This window comes from Anolis carolinensis, chromosome 4 (genome assembly GCF_035594765.1).
Source record: "Anolis carolinensis isolate JA03-04 chromosome 4, rAnoCar3.1.pri, whole genome shotgun sequence".
NCBI lineage: Eukaryota > Metazoa > Chordata > Lepidosauria > Squamata > Dactyloidae > Anolis > Anolis carolinensis.
Genome location: NC_085844.1, coordinates 160247388 through 160272055, shown reverse-complemented (window position 1 = coordinate 160272055; position 24668 = coordinate 160247388). Strand labels below are relative to the sequence as shown.

Genomic DNA, 24668 nt, shown 5'->3' with positions numbered 1-24668 from the left:
TTCATTGATTCCATTGGGCATTACTTTGATTCATTCTGTCTGACTGATCCCAGATCTGGGGGTTGTTGCACCCCTTTGAACAGTTACGAAAGGAATGTAGTCCTTTGCACGGTGAGCATTCGTGCTTAAACCGGAATATTCTTCTGCTGAAATTTACTTGGGTCTTAGATTCCCAACAGCAGTTATTTTGTTCCTCCTGTCCTCCACCAGCTTTAAAGCTGGTTTTGGTAGGGGGAAAGCTAGCTGTTGTCAACAAATGGCCACTGTGTGTCCTGTCTCCAAACATGGGGCGGGCAGGATTCATGATCTTCATCCACATCTCCTAAAATGGCCTATCCCACAGCAAAGTAGGAAAGGAGGCTGCCTTCACATGAAAGATTTTATCATAGCCATGTGGGGTCTTGATTGTCTATTTGTCTTCTGTATAAAATCCAAGTAGTTAGTAGGAGAATAAGCCCATCATGGCTGTACCCTATTAACGACACCCATGTAAATATCAAAATCTGCTAACCAGTTATGCTAGGTTATGCTACTTTCTGTTTCTTTACCTTTCTCCATTCTGTCATTAAGTTGCTCCCAATCTTTTTTCCTGATCTCCCTATGTAATAAAGAGACTATATCGGCATACTCACCTTTCAATATTTTATCAATGGTGCCCTGAGTAAGGTGATCTCCTAGCTCCATAGTCAGGTCATCTGGTGGGATGGCCGAGTAAGCTCGCAAGGTGGGCTGTTGTCCCAGAAAGCCCAGCCCACCCCCCCAACAGTTGTCTTGGCTGAGTACGCCCCAATGGCTCAGTATATGCAAAAATCGGGACTTCCAGAACATTTCCAATGCTAACTGAACCAGGGTCTGCTACCATGTTTGGGTGTGTGACCGTTGCTGCAGGAACTGAGGGTGTAACACTTATGTAAGGAGGAGATTGAGGCACCGTTGTTGCCATTGAATAGGCCTGAGACACTGATGATAGTACTGTAGAGGCCACCTGAGGCAATGGAGATACAACTGCAGTGCCAGGAATTGCGAGAGCCTGGGGCACCATTGGTGCTACATGAAAATAGGCAGAAACCTGAGGCATTGGTGATACTACTGTAGATGCAGATGTAGGAGTCCGAGACACCATTGGTACCACCTGAGAATAAGCAGGAGCCTGAAGCACCTGTGACAGTACTGCAGGGACCACAGGTGCCCATAAACATCCCCAAGGCCAAGCCCCAACATAGCTCCTGGGGTCCCTAGATACTGAGAGATTAAATTAATGATTTAATATTTCTGGCTCTGCAGGGGACTACTGCTGAGAAAGTGTGGCTGTAGCCACACTCATCTGCTGAGTGTCCTATTGCAACATCTGTGCAGGCAGCTGGGGTACCGGTCCAGACCCTGTTGCACCTACCTATTGAGTCTCTGGAGCCTCCTTCTGCCTGGCATCTGCTCCAGATGCAATAGTGACCACTTGCCAAACAGCTGGGGCCCCTTGTTCTTTGAAAAATGCTCGGGCCACAACAGTGCTTACCTGCTGAACCACCAGAGTCTCCTGTAGTTCCCCCTGTAGCTCAGACAACCCTAGCAGACCTGGGTTCCCTAATGTTCCTACCTGTTGATAATATTGCCTGTTCCACTCGCACACTGGCCAATGAAGGCATCACCTGCCCAGGCTGGATATAGGCACTTGTTGATGGAACTGGCTCTCTGAAAAGGTGACCAGAAGATGCAAGCTAATGGGGCTCTAGCTGAGGCTTAATAAGCAGGGTGCAACTGTAGCAGCAAAAAGGGTCCCACTCCCCAAGCAGTTAACATTTTCATCAAAAGAGGACCTTCCCCAGGAGTAGTTGGCACCCTGCTGAAACGAACTAGGTGGAATACCTAGCAGGGGGAAGGAAAAGGACGCGAGTGAAAAAGGCCCCTCCAAGGAGGTGAAAGGTCAAGGGAGCCGCTGCCACCGCCAGAGGGTGACCCAAAAGGCCCCTCTGATGGGGTAAAAGGAGGACCAAGGAGGAAAGGCCGGCACAGCAAGGGGCAAGCCGAAAGAGGCCTAAAGGGACGAGCCGAGAGTGTGCAAGTGCCAAGAGGCTCCTCTGAAAGGGCTAAGGCTGGGGCGCAGCCCATGCTTCTGGCAAGGAGGCCTCCCAAAGGGAGATGGTGGGGCTAAAAGGGCCCCAGAAGGGGCAAAAAGCCCAGCTGCCACACAGGGAGTCAACAGCCCAGCAAGCGCTCCCTGCAAGAGGCCAAAAGGGGGGGGGGGTGAAATGCCACTACTTCATACACTCCCCCTCCCCTCACTGCTCAGCATAACAAGCCTGGTAAAAGGAGGGAGCCGGTCTCCAGCAGCCTCCTCCATGCACACAGAGGGGAGGCACACAAAGAGAAGGCAGCCTCCACCATCTGCTTCCTTCAGGCCGGCATGTGGCAAAGTTGAAAGAGGGGAAGGGAGTGGCCTCCTCCAAGTTGTTGCTCCCCCCTCTCACATTCAAATTGTCCCCCCATTCCCCCCCCCCCCCCGCAACTTAAGCTTTGTTTGGCTGCGGGTGGGGCAACTTAGAAATGAATGACCCATTATCTCCTTTTCACCTCTGCATTTCACAGATGCAATATGCCAGGGGAATTTTCATTAATTTATTGAGTTTGCATTTGCCCTCCTCCCAGCTGCAGAATTCCTGTTTCAGCCCACCTCCACCATCTCTCTCCCCTATCATTCCTAAGAATTTTTAATAGACCTAGGTCATTTTTCAAAATATACTTTAAAGTTACAGTCTCTAGGCCTGTTCCTTTAATCTGCTTCTCCTTTTAACATGGAACAAGACTTAAATGTTTCTGACGATATCAAAAACAGTTTCTCTAGTAACTGACCCAGCAAGTATAAACAGGTTCAGTGGCAGGAGGTGTGTTTGTGGGGAGAGAGCCAGCGATAAACTAGCACAGATTTTTAAAGAGCTCCTTGGTCAGAAATAAAATCCCCGATGAACACTCTAGGCAGTTCTGTTGATGAGTCATTCTGCAGAATAGCTTGACTGAAACAGGTCATGTCACACATTGCAAACAAAATGATACTAACTAGCAATAATGAGTGGGCGGGGGAGGATGAAGGGAATTACCATCAGGTCATTGTGACACATAAACATTTCCCCTCCCCCCCAAAAAAAATAAAATTTCAGGATAGCAAATTTCATTTAATTGATTTGTGTGGCAAAATAGATTACAACTGTTCGTGCAAAATCCAAAGAAATGTACAATAATATTTCACCTGATAACTGGAGACTATTTTAATAGACTTCAGCTATATTGTGCGTTTTTTTGGTGAACTTTTGAACAGATAGGCTAGGACTATATGCTACTGCTTTATAAACAAATATTAGGGATTTGTGATCTCTTAAAGTGACAGTCTGCTACAATTGTAGAAAAGGAAACAAATGTGTACATCACTAGCATTTGGAGAGAGCCAAGGGCAGATAAATGCAGGGTAATGTAGGGATGTGTAATCCATAAAAAATGGTTCAAAGTTCATTACAAAACTGAGGGGTGCTGGTATTTCATTTCTAATGTATAGTTAGCGAAAAAATCATTACCATAATGAGAGTAATGCAATTTCATTACTATTTCTTTATAGTAATTGCACATAATTACTATAATTGGGGAAAATTCAGGGGCTTCTTTCTCTCTCATTTTTACAGCTATTGAAGTGAAACTCACTCAATGGCACCACACAATTGCCACTCTTAGTCCACCAAATTTCGGAATGTTTCACTTATCCACGAACTTTTAGGGAATGCTCAATGTTTTTATAAACAACATTTTTAATAATAAAGAAAACATGTTCTTAGTTTGAAAGTGTTATTATCTGTTTAATTGTGTGGTCCCTGCTTTGAAAGTAGTAGTTCTAAAGGAACTTTGTGTTTGCATCAAAAACTTTGTTGACTGGGTGGATGACAATGTTAAGTTGGTGGACTGGATAGTATACTACTGTAAAATGTGCTATGACATAATGTCCCTTGTGCAAAGACATAATTTTTGCAATTTAATAAACTTTTGCCGTGTTTTTATGATAAAACCTATTAGAAATGACATTTATAACCCAGGAACAAAAAAATATAATTTATTGGAATTCTGGTTGGCTATGGAGAGGCAAATCTTTCTGATGCTGAGCGGTGTACTGCATTCTGGGAAATGTAGTTTAGAGTAGGGCCTTTTGAATTCTCTGGCATAGGACCCTTCCCTTCCCAAACTACATTTCTCAGAGTTCTGTACTGTTTCCAGAAAACACTTCTTCATCTGTTCCCCTCTCCTAATGGCAGGAGACTATTAATTTACAGAGGAAAGGCAATACAGGCACTAAGGCAGCCTTTTTGGCTTTGCTTTTTGAGCTTTACTTCCTTGCACTGAATATGAAACTGACTTTGGGAGCCTTCTAAGACTTACATAACTAAAATGAAAAAGTATGGGGTGAGTTTCAATTTCTTAATTTTTGGCGTGGACTGCACCTGCGTGTCAGATATCGTGTTGTAAGTACGAGTCATACAAAACTGATCTGACTTACAATGCTTTCTGATTCTTTTACACATGCCTAGTAATTATTGTTCTATCTTGCATAAAATAACCATGAACATCCTCATTTCTTCCTTTACAATGCAAGTGTATATGAGGAAAATCTGCCATTGCTGAAATCCTAGTTTAGATTAGCTGTCTGACCCCAAATATCTTATCACACTGAGAAGTCTCCATTCCCTTTGTCACTCCCAGCCTGAGTCTGAATAGTTGAGTATTTTGGTTTGTTTTTACCATTTGCTAATATGCAATTTGAACAAAATATGTCTTGTGTAAAGCTTCTGTCTTTACACAAAACTAGTGTCTGTTAAAAATCTTTGTGGAGATAAGTACACACAAGCATGACTTACAATGAGCACAGGGGCACAAACAACTCATCCAGTTCTGTAATCACAAAGCAGCACTTACAGCAAACCAGATATTGCATTGAGAATATGAGATGAATTGAAATTGAAAGATCTACCCATTTATACTTTCAGGAAGCCTTGATGAAGTCAACATTAGCCTCCTGTTTAAGAGGAATCACTTACATACAATGGACAAGTGGGAATCCTTTTCTGACATTTGCAAAGATGTTGAGATACTTGGCTGACATTTGAGGGCAAAAGATGGTCTAGCAAGCATGGAAGGGTGTTCCCTCAGATCTTTCATGGAAGCAGTGGTTCTGGTTCCCAGTATATAGTGGTTCCCAGTATATCTTCATTTTTGTCCCATCACACTATCCCAAGATTGTTTTGTCTTTTTGTTGTGATGCAGTCTGTGGGGCTGGGGAGGAATATTTATCTGCCAGTTCAATTAGTTTCCCTGTTCATGGGGTACTAACCTTTTCTATGGTCCTATTGCTTGATTGTTTGTAACTGTTGGAATAATAATAATAATAATAATAATAATAATAATAATAATAATAAACTTTATTTATACCCCGCCACCATCTCCCTGGCGGGGACTCGGGGCGGCTTACATGGGGCCATGCCCAGAGCAAGACAATATAACAAGTATAAATACAACATAATATAGAGCAATAAACGATACAGTAAATAATAATATACAATATACACTACAACACAAATCACAAAAACAGTAAAAACAGGGCCGGCCGCATGAATACAAAAATTAAAACTCGGGTGAGAAAGATAAAGGGAATGGAGACCACGGGGAGCAGGGCTATATGAAAGTGGAACCAACTAGAGGAAAGATGTTGGAGCGGTGCAAAAGAAGAATAAAAACAGTTACTGCACATGTACCATTTTTTCTTGTGACATTGTTAGCATTGGGATGGATCTGGGTTAGAGAAGGAGGTAGGCTTATTCCAATGGGGGTTGCATAATGAATTTGGGTGTGGGGGGCCATAAACATTGTCCCAGCTTAGGAGTGATGTGATATTTCACCCTCATTATTCCTTGGTGGTTGGATGATACAGCAGTTTCCACTTCCATGGGACTCTCATTTCAGCAGGTATAGTTTTTTTCTCCTAGCAGGTGAATTTAAAGGTTGTGGTTGGACCTGTGCTCAATGCAGTGCCAACATTTCTACTTAAATTTTCAGCAGTAATGCTGCAACCTTTTCCACCAAATTTTAAATGTGTGTGTTCTTTGATTTTGCTTGTGTGCTTGTTTTTCTTTATTTTTTTTCACCCACTTCATTGTCTTTCTTTTTTATTTTTCTCCTACACCTTCCCCAACAAGTGCTGGGGATGCAATTACCTGTACATTGTAAGGAATTATGGTGTGTTCTGCAGCAAGCACAACTGTGTTTACAGCGTGCTACTCAAACTTATTGGGTATATGTTTGCTCATTAAACAAACTTCTGTTGAACCCAGACATTTCATTTAGCTATCACTATTAATAGCTATTTATACATTTCTCTTTCTTTAATCTGAAAATCATATTCTTATCTTCAAAAGAAAGCACCCTATCAGTGCAAGATGTCTTTATAGAAAGCTTGCTCTGAATATAATTGTAAATTTATCCTGGCTGCAGTGTTCCAGTCCATTTTTGGCCAATGCTTTCAGAGTCAAAATGACTTTATTGTGCAAACAACAACAAAAGCAAGGGAGTCATAAAGTAAGTTATTAAACATATCCTGTATATTAGAAAGCAGTATTTTCCAGTGTTACATTAAAAAATCCTCCTAATCAGTTATATTCAAGGTATTTATGGCTATTGTTTATTTCACAACTCAAAATAAGGCACAAGGTCAGTATATGTTTAAATAAATTAATTACAGCAATCATCTAGTTTTATGGAGCAGGGTGGGAAAAGGTTCAGAGTCGGGAAATAAGATTTTCTGTTCAGAAGGCTGAGATGCTGACAAAGCCAAACTGAGTGCAGAAATTGAATTGCACCCTCAGAACACAAAAAAAGCACCTTTCAACCTGAAACAAAGCAAACTTCTAAGAAAGTGAAAAAGTACCTGGGGTAGTGATGTGGCTGAAGGTCATAATTCCCTGTCTGGAAATATGAAGTCTGGCTGCCCACAACACTTATACTAGGTTGAAGGTGAGCACTTCGTTTTTCTACAGTTTAGATGTTAATTTGAGAGAGCAGAATTTCTCTTTCCCACTCTTAGCTAGTGATTTGTCTGGCTGATGACTGCAGCTCCAAGAGAAGCTTCCCACATTTCTTCCCTAGAACATGTCAATTTCTATGGAGGGATAGAACAGATGCCAGACACACAGCAACATACAGCCCTAATCTTGACACCTTTAGGATATTGCAGCATAGTCCATGCCAGTAAAAGTGGACAAGACAGACCTATTTAAGGAAGATGACAAGGGTTAGGGTGAGAAGTCAAGAATATTCAGTGGGTGCTACAAAATAAAAAGACAGAGAGACAGTATCCTCATATTTGTGGTAGCAGCAGTGGATGAAGAAGTAGCATCCAGATATGGGTTGAGGGACTTGCAGTATAGGAGATTTGTAGGAACAGGACTTAGAAGTTACTGTATGTATTGAGTACAAATGGTGGATTGATCTGGGGAGTCCCAGCAAAATTTGGTTGCTTTCCTCTGGATACGTTCCAGCTTATCAATAGTCTTCCTGTTTTCCTCAAAAGCAGAAGGGTGATGCAACAGTGTGGCTTTTTAGAAGCTATGGTGATCATTGCAATTTGGAAAGGGGGGCTTCAACCCATCTTGAGTTGAGAGAGAGATCAATCTTTGTTCTCAGGAGGGAAGTGTTCCCATCAGTAAAGAGGCTGGCACATCCAAATACCATCTCCATAGATGTTTGGGTCATGCTGCCTTGTCTCTATGCTGCATGTGTTGTTTCTGAGGCCTTCTTAAAAAGAGATATACTTCATTCACTTGCATTAGGTCTCTAAGCAATTTAGGATATGTATCATAGCAATAATACACGATGACACCCAATAACTTTCTTCTTGACAATCTTCTAGAAATATAACTCAATACAAGTTTCTTCCTTGATAACTTTTGCTGATTTTGAAAATCAATAGCAACTTGCAAATTAGTGGCATCAGATATGCATAAATTTGACTGATCTCCTATAATCATAAAAAGTAAAAGAATTTTCCTTCCTGCTGAGACTCAAATATTATATCACCTAGGAATATGAAAGTTTTGCATCCTAGGCACTTATCACAAAAGGGATGTAGCCAAAAGTGGATTATTTTTCCATACATGGAAAGTAGACAGATTGGCATATAGGGGAACATTGAGTAGTTAGGAAAAGTAGCACAGCTTTGTGTCAGCTTTCATAAGGTCAAACTCATTGCAGAAAAGGTGTTTCATTAACTGAGGTCTATAAGCAAGGTCACCTTTCATTTCACTTTTCCATGTATGGAAATTCCAAGAAGCTGATCACATTGAAGAAAAGGAAGGAGGACACACTTCATAACTGTAAACAGGACAATTTATGATAAATGTTAGAATGTTTGAAAGGCAGCGTGAAAAAAAACCTATTGGTGATATAAGGTGACTTCTACAAGACTTGAAATACTTCTTTTTGTCAGCTATTCATTATAGTAATAGTGCTTTTAAAAACATGTCATGGAGCAGAACCCAAATACCACTATGTAACAAAATTTGAAAGATTTTCTATTTCTGTTTTGAAAGCATTATTATTGTCCTGTTTTGTCTTGCAAGAACAGCCTTAAGACACTGTGGTAAGTAAATGAAAACTGCTTTACTTCAGCAAAACATAAAATACAGCACACTCAATGGAATAATGCAAAAGAAAGCAAGGAAATATTAGGGCAAATGTAGTTCTTAGTCTCTGACACAGTCCCAAATCAAATAGCAGTCTTACTTCAGACAAAGAAACAGCAATAAATCCAGATGCAGACTCGGAGCAGGCACATGGAGAGCGAAGGCATTAGAGTCAGTTTGTTACCAGCAAGAGCTGGCTGCACCTGCTTCTGCTTTATAGCCCTGAGTCCTCTCACAGCTGCTAGGGCAGTTCCTAATTACTCAGCTGTATTTCTGGCAGCTATCCTAGCTGAACAATGTCTCTGCACTTTCGTTTAGTCTCTCCTGAAAAGTGGGTACTTGCAAAATCTCCTCCTCAGATTCCAACTAACCCTCAGATTCATTAACACTTTCCTGCTCCCCTTCCTTTTCTGAAGAAGAGGAAACAATTATACTGTTTGACTATGTGGCACTTACTTTCAAGTAGTTGTTATACTCTGTAAACTTCGTTTTTGTGGCTGCCACAAACTATGTTGAATTGTCTAAGACTTGATGGAATATTCCCTGAAAAACTATAGCAAAACGGGCTACAGGATATCCTGCAAAGACAAAGTTCTTATTTGTTTAAACTTTTGTAAGCCACCCAGGGTTCCAATTAATGGGGTTGGGTCTGGGTATGGATCTGGATAAAAATGCATAAACAACCATAAGTAAAAACAGTGATATTATATAGAATGTGTTACAATATCTGACAGTTCCTCACTGATTCCTGCCTGAGCTAACCAGGGTGGTCTCAGGTCTGGTGTTGGAGTCCCAACGGCTCTTGGTGCTGGGGGACTTCAACGTCCATGCAAAAACCACCCTGTTGGGAGCAGCTCAGGACTTCATGTCCATCATGGCAACCATGGGGCTGTCCCAAGTAGTATCTGGCCCTACCCACAGCACTGGACACACATTGGACTTGGTTTTCTGCCAGGGATGGGAGAATTCTGGCAGTGTAGAGGAGTTAACCATCACTCCATTGCCATGGACCGACTATCACCTAATCAGGTTTAGGCTAACTGCACCCCCTAACCTCTGCAGGGGTGGAGGGCCAATTAAGATGGTCTGCCCCAGAAGACTGATGGAACCAGAAGGATTCCTGACAGCTCTTGGGGAATTTCCCACCACCTCAGTAGGTGATCCTGTGGATGCTCTGGTCTCTCTCTGGAATGGGGAGATGGCCAAGGTTATTGACATGATTGCTCCAGAACATCTCCTCTCAATTAGCAGAGCTAAACCAGATCCTTGGTTCAATGAGGAGTTGGCAGCGATGAAGTGAATGAAGAAGAGACTAGAGTGCGTGTGGTGTATCAGGCGTAACAAATCAAACCAAACACAGCTATGTCTTTATCTAAAGGCATATGCCGCAGCAATCGATGCCGCAAAAAATTCTCATTTTGCGGCAAACATTGCCTCTGCAAAGAACCATCCAGAGGAGCTGTTCCGAACGGTCAGAGGTCTGTTAAACCCCAACCCACAAAATGTGGTCCCTGACCATTCACCGGCCCGCTGTGAAGCATTTGCTCAGATCTTCGCAGACAAACTTGCTCTTATCTGCTCCGACCTGGACACCACGTTAATACCAGACTCTGTGGGCGTAACTGGAGCACCTGCTTGTCCAGTTTTGATAGATTCATTTCAATTGGTGCAGCTCAAGAATGTGGACAAGATCCTTGGAGAAGTGAGGGCAACCACATGCATCCTAGACCCCTGCCCATCCTGGCTGGTAAAAGAGGCCAGAAGGGCTGTGGCCGAGTGGGTGAAGGTGGTGGTTAATGCCTCCTTACAGAAGGGCAAATTTCCAGAGAGCTTAAAACAAGCTATTATAAAATAGCTTTTGAAGAAACCATCACTGGACCTCACTCAATTGAACAACTTTCGGCCTGTGTCCAATCTCCCCTTTTTGGGCAAAGTCATGGAACGTGTGGTGGCCTCACAACTCCAGGTGTTCTTGGAAGAAACAGATTATCTGGATTCGGCGCAGTCTGGCTTTAAGCCAGGACATGGAACTGAAACAGCCTTGGTTGCCTTAGTGGATGATCTGTGTAGGAATCTCGACAGGGGGAGTGTGACCCTGTTGGTTCTCCTGGATCTCTCAGAGGCTTTTGATACAGTAGAATACAGTATCCTCCTGGGGCACCTCACAGGAATGGGTCTTGGAGGTACTGTTCTATAGTGGCTTCAGTCCTTCCTGGAGGGCCCTACCCAGAAGGTGTTGCTGGGGGACACCTGCTTGGCCCCGCAGCCATTGACTTGTGGGGTACCACAGGGTTCCATACTGTCCCCCATGTTGTTTAACATATACATGAAGCCACTGGGAGAGATCATCTGGGGTTTTGGAGTTGGATGTCATCTGTACGCAGATGATGTCCAACTCTATCACTCCTTTCCACCTGCTGCTAAGGAGACTGTTCAGGTCCTGAACCGGTGTTTGGCCACTGTGGCAGTAGATGAGAGCAAACAAATTGAAATTGAATCCAGACAAGACAGAGGCACTCCTGGTCAGTCACAAGGCTGAACAGGGTGTGGGATTACAATCTGTCTTGGATGGGATTACACTCCCCTTGAAGACACAGCTTTGCAGTCTGGGAGTGATCCTGGACTCATCACTGAGCTTGGAGCCCCAGGTTTCAGCGGTGACCAGGGGAACTTTTGCACAACTAAAGCTTGTGCACCTCCTGCACCCATACCTTGGAAAGTCTGACTTGGCTACGGTAGTCCACGCTCTAGTTACATCCTGGATAGATTACTACAATGTGCTGTACGTGGGGTTGCCTCTGAAGACTGCTCGGAAGCTTCAACTGGTCCAACGTATGGCTGCCAGATTGTTAACTGGAGCAGGGTAGAGGGATCATACACCCTCTATTACACCAGCTCCACTGGCTGTCAGTCTGCTTCTGGGCACAATTAAAAGTTCTGGCTTTGACCTTTAAAGCCCTAAACAGTTCTAGCCCACCTTATCTGTCTGAACGGATCTCCCCCTACAAGCCCACCTGGAATCTAAGAACATCTGGGGAGGCCCTGCTCTTGATCTCGCTTCCTTCACAGGTGTGATTGGTGGGGACGAAAGACAGGGTCTTCTCAGTGGTGGCCCCCAGGCTGTGGAACTCCCTCTCCAGTGACATCAGATCTGCACCCTCCCTCATGGCCTTTAGAAAGAAACTAAAAACCTGGTTGTGGTACCAAGCCTTTACTCAACAGCAATAAGAGACATTGAACCATATGTGCAATGGAGAACTGACATTGAACTGGTTTAGACTGATATTTTCGGAATGAGTGATTTTGTGCTGCTTTAATCTGTTTTTACTGGGGATGTTTTAAATGCTATGGGTTGACCATTTTAACACTATGTTCATTGTTTATATATTATGTTGTAAACTGCTTTGGGTCCCATAGGGGAGGAAGGTGGTATATAAATGACGTAAATAAATAAATAATAAATACATTCCTATATTTATATGTTGGATATACTGTAATCACAATCTCTTGGATAGAATTCTAAACCACAACTTCAGTAAGTAACACGAGGTAGATTGTTAGTCTGAGATAAATTTAGGAATTAACTTCAAATTTTGCCAGAGAAATAAAAGTTGAGTTCGGTTGAAATTGCAACATTAAACATTTGCTGTTTTTTTTTTAAAGTTGGTTATTAGGTTATTTAAATGAATGATTGTACTAACAAATTCCACATTTATCCAAAACCTTGTTCTCTTTGATTTTTGCAAACCTACTCCTTAGCTCACTCTGTCTTCTCCCCTTTCCTCATACTGAGGATTTATAAGATCTAGGTCACAAGATCTTCTCTGGGCAGTGTCCTAGAATGGCACCAGGATGCTTCCTCTATGGAGTCCCACTGGAAGTAACCTTACGTCATATGATGGGCTCTGGCAAGCACTGGCGAGGAAGCATACTAGAACACTTCCTGAAGCCCATGTGATAAAGTGGTAAATGTTCTTTCTGTTACACCAGATATGACAAAATGAAATGAATTTTGAACTCTCAGATGCTTAGGTTGATCTGCATTAGCATCAGTAAGCAAAAGAAAGAGTGAAGAAAGATAAACAAATAAAAGAGGAAGGGAAAGCAAAAGAAGGGTAAGGTAAAGGTTTCCCCTGACGTTAAGTCCAGTAGTGACCGACTCTAGGGGTTGGTGCACATCTCCATTTCTAAGCCAAAGAGCCGGCGTTGTCCAAAGACATCTCCAGGTCATGTGTCCGGCATGACTGCATGGAGCGCCGTTACCTTGCCGCCAGAGCAGTACCTATTGATCTACTCACATTGGCATGTTTTTGAACTGCTAGGTTGGCAGGAGATGGGGCTAACAGCGGGCGCTCATTCCGCTGCCGGGATTTGAACCTGGGACCTTTTGGTCCGCAAGTTCAGCAGCTCAGCGCTTTAACACACTGTGCCACCAGAGGCCCCCAAAAGAAGGGTAAGATGGTTGAAAATTGAGTTTTCAAAAATTATTTAGTAGCTAGCTATTTCCTTCTCTTTAAATGATGGAACAGGGACAAGAGACATGAGTAGTAAAAAAAATCACATTAATTTAGGAAAGCAGAGTAATAAGGCAACATCTGTTTAAACACAAATCTAAAGTTAATGGTTAATTATTAATTGTCAAAGTAACTGTAATTAGATGAGATTTGTTTAGCTTATTATCAATTATTACAGTCAATTTACCATTTCTTCCCACATCTCTAAGCACAAATGGTTACTTCATCTCTTCTACTCTATTCCCTTTCAAGTTCAGTAGGCCAAAGGAAAACTCTCCTTATAAAACACCTACTACAAGCCCACTTCTGTGCCTCCACAGTCCAGTTTTGATTAATTCTCAGAGTGCTTAGCATAATTTAGGCCAGCCAACTAAAAACATCAGTAAAAAACTTAAGCTTTGTAATAACCATGCTTACAGGCCAATTGCCTGGCAGCTCTCTATATTCAGTGATTCTGTATCCATTGATTTACACATCCATAGCTTGAAAATAATTTTTTAATCCAAAAGGGAAATATTGATTCTGCCATTTGATATAAGGGGAATTACTTTATTACAACATTGGATATAATGGGATTTGCGCGTTCATGGATTTTGGTCTTCTAGTCTCTTGGAACCAAACCTCAGTGAATGTTCAGGGCCCATTGTAGTTTTATTGAAACTTAGGAATAAAAACTAACAATATGCTTCAAAATAGAATCACTTTTACTTATTCACTAAAGGAGGATCCAAAATGTTAAGCGATCCTTTACAGGATTAGTTCAAAACAATTTACTACCTAAAAGGACAACTATTTTCAGCATCATCTTTCCATGAACGGAAGCTGTTGACAATTAAAGTTTATTTCAACACCAGCAAGAAAACAATATTTCCCAACTCTAACGAGGGCAAACTTGGGCTCCCTTCGGAACACACAGCTTTGTCCTCCAATACTTTGATCTGAGTACTGTTGTTATTTCAAACATTTGAATAGCCTCACAGAACAAATGGGATTTACCTAGTAAGGTAAAGGTTTCCCCTGACGTTAAGTCCAGTCGGGACCGACTCTGGGGGTTGGTGCTCATCTCCATTTCTAAGCCGAAGAGCCGGCATTGTCCATAGACATCTCCAGGGTCATGTGGCCGGCATGACTCCATGGAGCACCGTTACCTTCCCACCGGAGTGGTACCTATTGATCTACTCACATTGGCATGTTTTCGAACTGCTAGATTGGCAGGAGCTGGAGCTAACAGCGGCCGCTCACGCCACTCCCGGGGTTTGAACCTGGGACCTTTCGGTCTCCAGCTCAGTGCTTTAACGCACTTCACCACCGGGGCTCGGGATTTACCTACATGTTGATTTAAAGATTCAGACCCTTGTTTTCTCTGACTCTGTTTGTCACCGGAGCTTGTTCCCTCGCTTCCACTAACTAGTGTGAAAAGATAACTACAGTCTGCTTCATTTATAATTGCTATAATTTTGTCTCTTATTCTCTAGAAAACCAATGATGGCATTGGCTATCAGGCTGGGGTATGTACTAAATATCTCATTTCTGCAGAGCAACATTATTTCATATTTAGAGTAACAGTTCTAAAAATCGGACAAATTTCCCATTTTATCTTATGAGTTAGGGTGTTACCACACTACAAAATATTCAGAACTACATATTTTTAATATGGTTGGGACTGGAAAATATTATCTACAAATGGTCCACATTCAAGGGTTTGAAAATTGAGAGAGAAACAAAAAAAAGTAACATCTGAGTTTTATTTAACTTTTTCCTCAGAACAATACCCAAATGTTTGCTGTTTTGACTTTAAATGATTTCTGATTTATGGTGTCCCTAAGCTGAACCTATCATACATTTTCTGGGTTGAAAGTGTGTGATTCATTCAAGATCACCTAGTGGGTTTACATGGCCATGTTAGGAATTGAAATCTGGTCTCCAAAGTCATAGTCTAACATTCTAACCCAGATATCTGCAAACTTTGACCCTCCAGGTGTTGTGGACTGGGATTTCTGGGAGTTGAAGTCCAAAACACCTGGAGCGCTGACATTTGCCTGTGCCTGCTCTAACCACTAAGCCAAAATAGTGCTCTTAGAAACGGCTGATTTGTGTAGATGAAGCTAGGGATCTTCTATATTTTATCATGCTAGAGAAACTTTTAATTGAACAGAAAGCAAGTTAACAAGATGCCAAAGGGGGCAATACATCTGACTTTTAGTTTGTTAACTCTTTCAAAGATTGCGCATTCTGTATGCTGCCTTGCTTGAGTCTTTTCCAATATTCTCTCCTCCGCATCTACCCCACCTGTGTTGGACGTCAGGAGAGCTCACAACTGATCCACATGTTTTTTTCTTTGCAAATAGAAATCTCCATGTCACTAGAGGGCAGCCATCCTCTGCCGGAGAGCTAAGTGAGATCACAGAAACAGAGGCCTGGCTTCAGATGCAGAGGATGTGATTCTGGAACACTAGGCTGTATCTCAGATGTACTAATTTTCAACAGAAATGATTATCAGCATTCCAAGTTGGTGTCTAGGGATCATCAATATTAGCTAGCTTAAAAAACAGGCAGAAGGGTGACAGTAAGTGCTGAGAGGAGAGTGTTAATAATTCCAACTGGCCCACAGCATTTAGAACCAACTATCTGGGTTGATAGATCATTCCCCTCCCTGCTTTAAATTAAGGCATGTGTCTTCGCTTCTCTAGTTCTTTCGTTTTCTTTGGTATGCAAAACAAAAGGAAAAAAATACACAAATTAGCATAATTAAATATGATAATCCAAAAACATAATCTCTGTAGTCATATACTTGTCAAGACTTTATTCTGTTACAGTGCTGGACAGACTAGTATGTTGAGCAGACAACATCCGAACAGTGACTTTCTGGCATATGACACTTTGGACTTCATCCCACAGAATAAATAAAGCATTTAGGATCATTGTTTTTCCCTTAAACTTCGCTATGCTCTGTTTTGAAATTAAATGGATGATTTTCCTACCCCCGATTACACTGTTTCCCTCTTTCCACTTTCTTTTCTAGTTATCCATTTGCCTTCTCATTGCATGGGAGATATAGTTCTTCTCCCACTGTCTCCTCCCTGTTTTATTTGGATATTACAGTTTCTCTTTATAAGTACAGATAGCTCTAAATTCAAAAGGTATGTTGATTTATTTTATGTTTAAAAAGAGAGATAAATTACTCTTCCTTCCTCCTTGGTCCCAAAATAGTAATGACAGAAGAAAGGAATCAATACTGCCTATCTTGGCTCCTCCTTCCATTATGATGTCATTGTTATGTTTACAAGTGGAAAAGAGGGAATTTCTATCACACATCTCTATGCTGGGAATGGAAAAAGAGTGTCGACTGCCAACTGACTTAGAAAGTGTAAGAAAAAAAAAACACACTTTAGAAATAGTGAAACACCTGGAGCCCACTGTATGAGCATGCATCATGTGATGGGCTCCATCGGTAGCCATTTTTTAAATGTGTAGAAACGCTAATTATTTTTGATTATGATGAAGTCACTTGTGAAAGCTCACCAGCACTGCGTTTGTCCTAAAGCACTTATGGTCTGAATTTCTGAGGGGAAAATGTTGCCCTAGGGATAGAATTATCCTTGGAATCTCTAAAACAGTGATTCCCAAACCTTGATTCTCCAGTTCATTTTGATTTCCATTCCCAGATTGGAAATTGGCCAGAATAGCTGGGGCTTCTGAGAATTGATGTCCAAAAACACCTAGATGACCAAAGTTTGGGAACCACTGCTCTAAAATGTTTTGCTTTTAAATTGCACAACTTCCATATGCCTCTGCCATCAAGGTTGCTAACTGTGCAAGATGATATATTATGGGAGTTGTAATGAAGAGTAATGTTTTTAAGCTATATATCTATATCTATCTGTATGTATATGTGCTTTTAGGGCTCTCACTGACTTATGGTGACCCCATGAATTCCATGGGGTTTGCTTTGTATATATTTATATACATGTTATATCAATATCACTGTGCAAATATATAAATTAAAACACTGAGATCAAGAATATTTCCTGGCTAGGAAGATGAGATAGTTAGTATACATATTTAAAGCAGGGGTGAGGAATGCATGACCACACAAAGTTGCACAATCATTCGTTGGCTTCCAGGGCCCCTTCCCCCACATTTGACAAATATACTGAAGAAAAATCTCCAATTTACCCCCCAAGTGTTTCTTATGGGCCACCTTCCTCTGGAACAAGGTATCCACTTGACCTAAGTTGGTCATTATGGTCCAAAACTTTGGCAACATTTTCCCCTGCAGCCTTGAGTGCATTGGAAAGCAAAAACTCAAACCTGGGATGCGGAGTTCAGGCAGAGTGTACACTGATGCAAATGTTTCTGGGAGGCATTGCAGCCCCCTAATACTGATAGCTGCTCACCCTTGGTTTAGAGGCAATATAACTCAGTGTGTATTTGTAGAGATATATTTATGTGGATTTATTTTTTATGAAAAGATTGGTGCAGCTTGCATTTCAAACACATTTGTGAGCTTACAATATAGTCTGGCTCAGGTCCTTCATTTCTTTATACTGGCCTTGTTATGTTCTCTAGTGAGATAGTTGCTGGATAATTATTTTGGATTATCCATCCATCATCAATTCCAATTTAATGTAGGTTGGTTATTTGTTTTTTTAGCCTATCATGAAATTATTAGATGACTTTACTACATTTTTCTTTAAAACCAAAGATGTGACACATCTATAATGCAAATAAGAATAACCTTTTTAAAAAAAGACTACCCCAAATCTGGCATGGTAGATTTAAAAGCATAAATTCTGAAGAAAAAGAAAACAAGAGAACATTTTAATAAATGTCTATATTTTATTGACATCTCTCTCCCCCATATATATATATATATATATATATATATATATATATATATATATATATATATATCAACCTACCATTTGGCAGTTTTAGAGTATTACTGCTGTTGATTACATGAGAGAATTACACATATCCATTTGGGGAGAAAGGCATGGGACATGATACCTAAATTCCAATTCAGGGGAAGTAAAAAAATTACTAAATCCTAATATGAAACTCGATTGTTTTAGGATTGAGCTGTATTAAACTTATTTTCTATTCAGAATATCTAATGTATCTAACGAGAGTCAGCATGCTGTGAAGGTTTGAGCTCAGGACTAGGGGAGCAGCTGATCCTAGGATTCAAGTCTTCATTTGGCCATGGAAACCCACTGGGCAAATCTCAATTACTTGTCCTCAGCGTAAGTCAAAGGCAACCCCGCTTTGAACAAATCTTGCCAAGAAAACCCCATGATAGGTTCACCTTGAGTTTCCCACAAAATGGAAATGAATTGAAGACACAAAACAACAATATGAAATCTCGATTGATTTGGGATGAGCTATTTTAGGCTTATTTTCTCTTTTGAACATTTCAAGTATACATCAGTTTTTATTTTCCCCAGCTGAATTCCAGATTTGAAACACTATGAAATTTAAGAAAACCTACTTATACCAATCAGCAGACTGAAATAAAAGGATGAAATTTGGTATAGTGTAGAAAAGCAAAAGATGCAAAAGGTCAATTACAGTCTTTATTCAGGCAAAACCCCAGTTCCATATGGAAAACACTAAAATCTTTGGATGAGGAACTGGAGTCAAACAGTCTCTAAATCCTGGAGAAGAAATGCTTATAGGATTTGTCTGTATTTATCTCATGAAGTTTTTCAGGGGTGCTCTCTTGTATTGGTGAAAGAAAATGACAGTGGTTTTGTCCCTGTAGCAGAGGGAAAATGGAATTTCTCCATTCAGCAATACACAAAGTAAGCTCAGCTCATTTGTACTCCAAAGAGAATTGGCTGAACATGATGTTGGAACCTCTTGACATTTTCAGAGGCATCCACCTTCAATGAGAACAAGGGACAGCTGGCTAGGATTAACCAGAGCCTTCCCGAGAATAGGGAGAACCTTGGTTTTTCTATGGGAAACAATTGCTTGGGAACTCTCATGAAAGAAAAGGAAAAGAGGAAAAGAACTGTAGTCCAACAGGAATTACATAAGGACCTTAGACCCTCTATATAATAGCTTTTCAGCCAGCTTTCCCCTAGGCTGCAAGTAAGCAGCTGTTGTTTTATCTGCCATTTCTGCTAGCACCATGTATTCATTTTTGTTGCTGCTGCTGCTGCTGTTGTTATTGCAGCACAAAGGTATGATGCTAATTCTCACTAACAGATGTGTAGCAGAAATATGTGCCTTGCAAAGGAGCCCAAGGGAAACAGCAGTGCGGTCAACAAAGTAAATGTTGAGGTCTTTCGGGATGTGTGGCCATGTTCCAGAAGTATTCTCTCCTGACGTTTCGCCCACATCTATGGCAGGCATCCTCAGAGGCTGTGAGGCATGGATAAACTAGGCAAGGAAAGGAAAAAAGTAAACGTTTAAAGTAAATGTTTTAAGGAATTCTTCTGTGAACAGACCTTCATTACAACGAGGTTTCATGCTGTGGCAGTAGGCATGCTGATTGGGAAATTCTGGGAACTGTAGTAGAAATTAGAACTTTGTGAAGCTCTACATACAACTGAAACTCCAGCTCTCCATCTTTTAATGTGTTCCTTCAGTTGTTATGTTGATACCAAAACAGCAATGTTAGGTCATAAGGACATTAAAAAGTAATTGAATTGACCTGTAAAAAACTTTTTTTTTTACTTCCTTGTAGCAAAAATAAATAAAAATGCAGGTGGTGCTGATTTTTGATTTGGAACCTAGTGCTTGATATTGAGATGAATATTTTCTTAATATAGTAGAGTAAAGAGATATACACCCCTTACTCCACATTGTTGATGTCAACTAAGCCTTACATTACCTGTAAAATGTTTTGGAGGAATAGGAGGAGGCCTTAAGAAAAAGGATGATCATCATCATCACAACTTGACACTCTTAAGAAAAAGAATAATAATCACAATCACACCACTTTTCGTTGGTGCTGGAATTACTTGTGACAAGAGGGTATATTGGACCCAACTTGGTATAGGTAGAGTCTCTAAAGTCAAATTGGTATTTGTGGGGACAACATAGTCTAGATGCCCCCCCCCAAAAAAAAACCCAGTTAATAACATCAAAAAAACAAAACCTAAAACCCAAACCATGCTGGTCATTGTCCAGGTCAACAAGGACTGAGAGATATTGCTGGTTCAAGACACCAGAGCACAAATGGATTGCAGGATTTGTTCATAATATGCTAGGATATTGCAGCAAAATAAATAGATCACAGGAATACCCTCTGCTTTTCACCCTCCCATCCTCTGAGGATGCCTGCCATAGATGTGGGCGAAACGTCAGGAGAAAATACTTTTAGAATATCAACATATTGTCAATATTCTTGGGAAAATCCAATAGAGACATTGGTGAGCTAGTTTTCTACTTCTGTATCAGCTTGGGGTCTGCAGATCAGGTAATTTCATAGAAAAATCAAAATCTCTAAGCCTTTCTAATTATTCATTTATTTAATTTTTAAAAAATCTGGAGAAAATATAGGTATAACTTCTATAATATTTCCCTGTGTACAGAAGTTGTCTTGCATTTGCATGTAGGTGCCTTTGACTTTTAAAACGTTGAATATTTGGATGGCAATCTTATAACTATTACAGTTTTAAGCAGGCCTTCTGAGTCCATAACTGATTGACAAGATCAATACTTTTAAGATCAAATTCTACCACCAGGCTGTTTTTGCTTTAATCAGTTTCTTTTTGGCTTATATCCTTGCCTACAGCAAGATCGTGTTTTCTGCATGTCGACATAGCTTCCTGCTGTGTCTTGTCTAAAGACTGAGAAGACAAGATGGAGAATCAATTTGAGAAAAAACGCTTTCGTTGACAAAGCTTGACTGTAGATCAATGGAATCTGGCTAGTTAAAATATCTCTGGTAGCAGACGCTTTTGTGATCATATGCTACAATGTAATAAGTTCACCAGTTTCCATCAGCTTCATTTCATAGTGATCTGGAAATTGAACAAGCACTCCCTTTTACTTTCTTTGTATATAAAAATAGCCCTTATTCTAGCACTCTGATATATTTTACCTTCAAAATGGAACTGAAATAAATCCTTAACATGCCTTCAATAAATAGGACATCTCTACCAGGGTTGAGCATTAATACAGCATTAATTAGAGGCGTTTGTCTTTTAGCAAAGTTTGCCAAACTAATCCTCTTTGCCCATTGAAACAAAAAATTAAGACTGGTAGTGTTCATACTTCCCAAGCAACTACATGAGCAATATTTTGTTCAATTTATCACTTATTTGTTTGAACAGTTTCTGCTACAAGTATGGAATTTGTACAGAAGGCTGTAAATATGTGTTTTTGTTTATATGCGGATATCTGACATTTATTTAATCTAATCCTAATCACATGAAGCAGAATACCAGCTGATCTCCTTAAACATACACACATTTTTTAAAATAATAATAATAATATATTAATAAAGAATTGAATACCTAGTTGTATAGTGGGAAGAACAGATCAGCAGAAGTTCCTCATTGCAAAAAATGCAAGTAAATAATTTAGAAAATGATTTTAGCCCTACAGCTAGTTTAGAACAGAAAATGAATAATCTGAACCACACTGTTTAATGAACTTTGAGCTTTGAACTTTTGGGCCCAATTCAAGGTGCAGGTTATTACCTATAAAGCTCTAAACGGTTTGGGACCTGCCTATCTTCGTGACCACGTCATCCCTATGAACCTACGAGCTCTCTGAGATCTTCCGGGGAGGCCCTCCTCTTGCTTCCGCCTTCCTCACAGTTACGTTTGGTGAGGATGAGAGAGAGGGCCTTTTCGGATGTGGCCCCTCGGCTCTGGAACTCCCTCCCCAGGGAGATTAGGTTGGCGCCCTCCCTACCACCCTTTAAGAAACAATTGAAAACCTGGATGTTTGGGTTGGCCTTTGAAGAGACAGCCATTGGATGATCAGCCTCATTATAATTCTATTCTGAATGTTATTAGGTTCCTTTCATCGGGGTATTTTAATCTAATGATTTTATCTTATATTGCTGCTATAGTCCCCCCCCTCCACCTTTGAAGTTGACTGAATGGCATTGGTGGTTGTTTGATATTATTACTGTTGCATAAACCTTTGTTTTAACTTCTGTTTTATCATCTTCTTGTGTTTTAAACTGTGTATATTGTTAATGTTTTTGCGCTGTTAGTTTTGTAACATTGTGAGCCGCCCCGAGTCCCCACAGGGAGATGGTGGCGGGGTATAAATAAAGTTTTATTATTATTTTATTATTGGTACTGCAGTCTTTAAGACCTTGCTTTGAAAACATTTTTTACTACTTAGACATAATTTGTGCATTTAAATTCTGCCTTTTAATTTTATTTTTTCTGTTGTATATTTTGTACAAGAATAATTTTTTTGTAAAAATAAAATCCTACTGGAGGAACAAAATAATAAAAAACAGACTTTGTTTGGTCTCCATTTGACTTATTAAAATTGATTTGAGCATATGGTCTTTCTGGAGTTGACAGGACACTAAGCATTGCAGAGGTAGGTGTCACTTGCCCAAACATGATTTATACCCTTAGTTCCTATAATGTCATTTCTGTAGAACTTAAATACTTGCCAAAATAATTGCAAGAATGTAATAACTTATCTTGTACTAAGTGTTAAAATTTATATAGCTGATTAATTATTTCTCCAGGGCAAGGTCATAGGAAATTTGTTAAAAATTAATCATTAAGTTCTATAAAGAAGCCTAGCTAGAATACAGTCAGAGACTATTTCTTTTAAATAGAAGCTTCAAAACAAACCTAGTAGATATCTACTATCTTCTGCGGAGTGCTTCTACAACCCCTTCAAGAATGTGGGAATATGGGAGAGAGACTTTTTAGTGGCTGCTCCCGGAGTGTGGAACTCCCTCCCATGAGAGACCAGTATGGCCCCATCCCTGCCGGCCTTCTGCAAGTAGGTCAGAATCTTCTTCTGCCACATGCATTTGGGAAGGATAAGGGGCATGCTGTCAAGGAAGTGTGGGTGTAATTTGAGGGGTGAGTTTAAAGGTTATTTTAAGTGTATTTTAACCTGTTTTTACCTCTGAAGCACACTGTATTATTAAATTATTTTTAAACTTTTGTATTGAGTCTCAAGGAGATACAGTGGGATATAAATAAAGATGGTGATGATGATGTTTTTAAAATTATGAACAAAGTGTGGGAGTGTTAGCTGCCTTGAGTCCCCATGGGGAGGAAGGCGAGGTATAAATAAATTTCATTAATAATAATAATAATAATAATTTTCTTATCCTGAATGAAAAAAGTTGTCTCAACATATTGTGACACCAAAGCAACAAGTTCAGTTCATGATTGAGATTCTTTTACATTTCAGGAAATGCTAGTGATGTTTTAACTGCTTGGATATGGAAGGTTCTAAAGATACAGACTAAATTCTTCACATATGCTTTCGGAAAGAGCGTAATACTGATTTCCTAGATTAAGTTTGCATTGAAATTAATTATGCAAACTCTTCAACACTTTTGCATTAGCAGGAGTTTCAGGGTCTGTTCTGTGACTTGCCCAGTGAGTTTCTATGGCCAAGCAGGAATTCAAACTTGTGTACTGGGTCAGCCTGTGCCTCAAGCCTCTAGCAAGGAGTCAGGGGATGAGTTGCCTCTGGAGATTTTTCAGAGCCATGAGCAGGAGGGAATTCCAGACTCAGATCTGGATACAGATTTAGCCCCAGAGCCGGAGGTCCCAGAGGCAGATGAAATGTAGCAACACTTCAGCCTGCAGAGGCAGAGCAGGAGCAAACTCACAGTAAGGGCTTGTCTTCATTCTCCAATCAAGCACCAGCTGCTTCTGAGCAGACCCCCAGCTCATTTATTATTTATTTATTATATGCATTTATACCCCGCCCTTCTCCCCGAGGGGACTCAGAGCGGCTTACATTCTGCCACGAGGGCCAGCAACAAATATACTATAAAAACAATTAAAACATGATAAAAACATGATAAAAACATGATAAAAACATGATAAAAAGTATACAAAAATTAAAACGCTGCAAAGCAGCAATATTGCACCATCCTGTCATTCACTACTGCTACAATTACAGATTTGCGACCCAATTACAACAACCAATGAGCTTATTCACTGAATGCCTGGGCGCAGAGCCAAGTTTTTAGTTTTCTTCTAAATCCCAGGAGGGATGGGGTTTGCCGGATATTGCTGGGGAGGGAGTTCCACAGCCGAGGAGCCACCACCGAGAAGGCCCTGTCCCTCGTCCCCACCAGCCGCGCCTGCGAGGCAGGTGGGATCGAGAGCAGGGCCTCCCCGGAAGATCTTAAGGTTCTAACGGGCTCATAGGAGGGGATACATTCGGATAGGCAGGACCAGAACCCTTTAGGGCTTTGTAGGTCAAAACCAGCACTTTGAATTGGGCTCGGTAGCATATCGGCAGCCAGTGGAGCTGGCTTAACAGG

General features: G+C 40.7%; 1 long non-coding RNA gene across 1 annotated transcript in view; it reads right to left on the bottom strand.

Moving 5' to 3' along the window:
* LOC134298344 (uncharacterized) overlaps positions 1-24668 on the bottom strand; it is a 53117-nt gene that overhangs the window by 16068 nt on the left and 12381 nt on the right. The gene's annotated exons all lie outside the window — the stretch shown is intronic.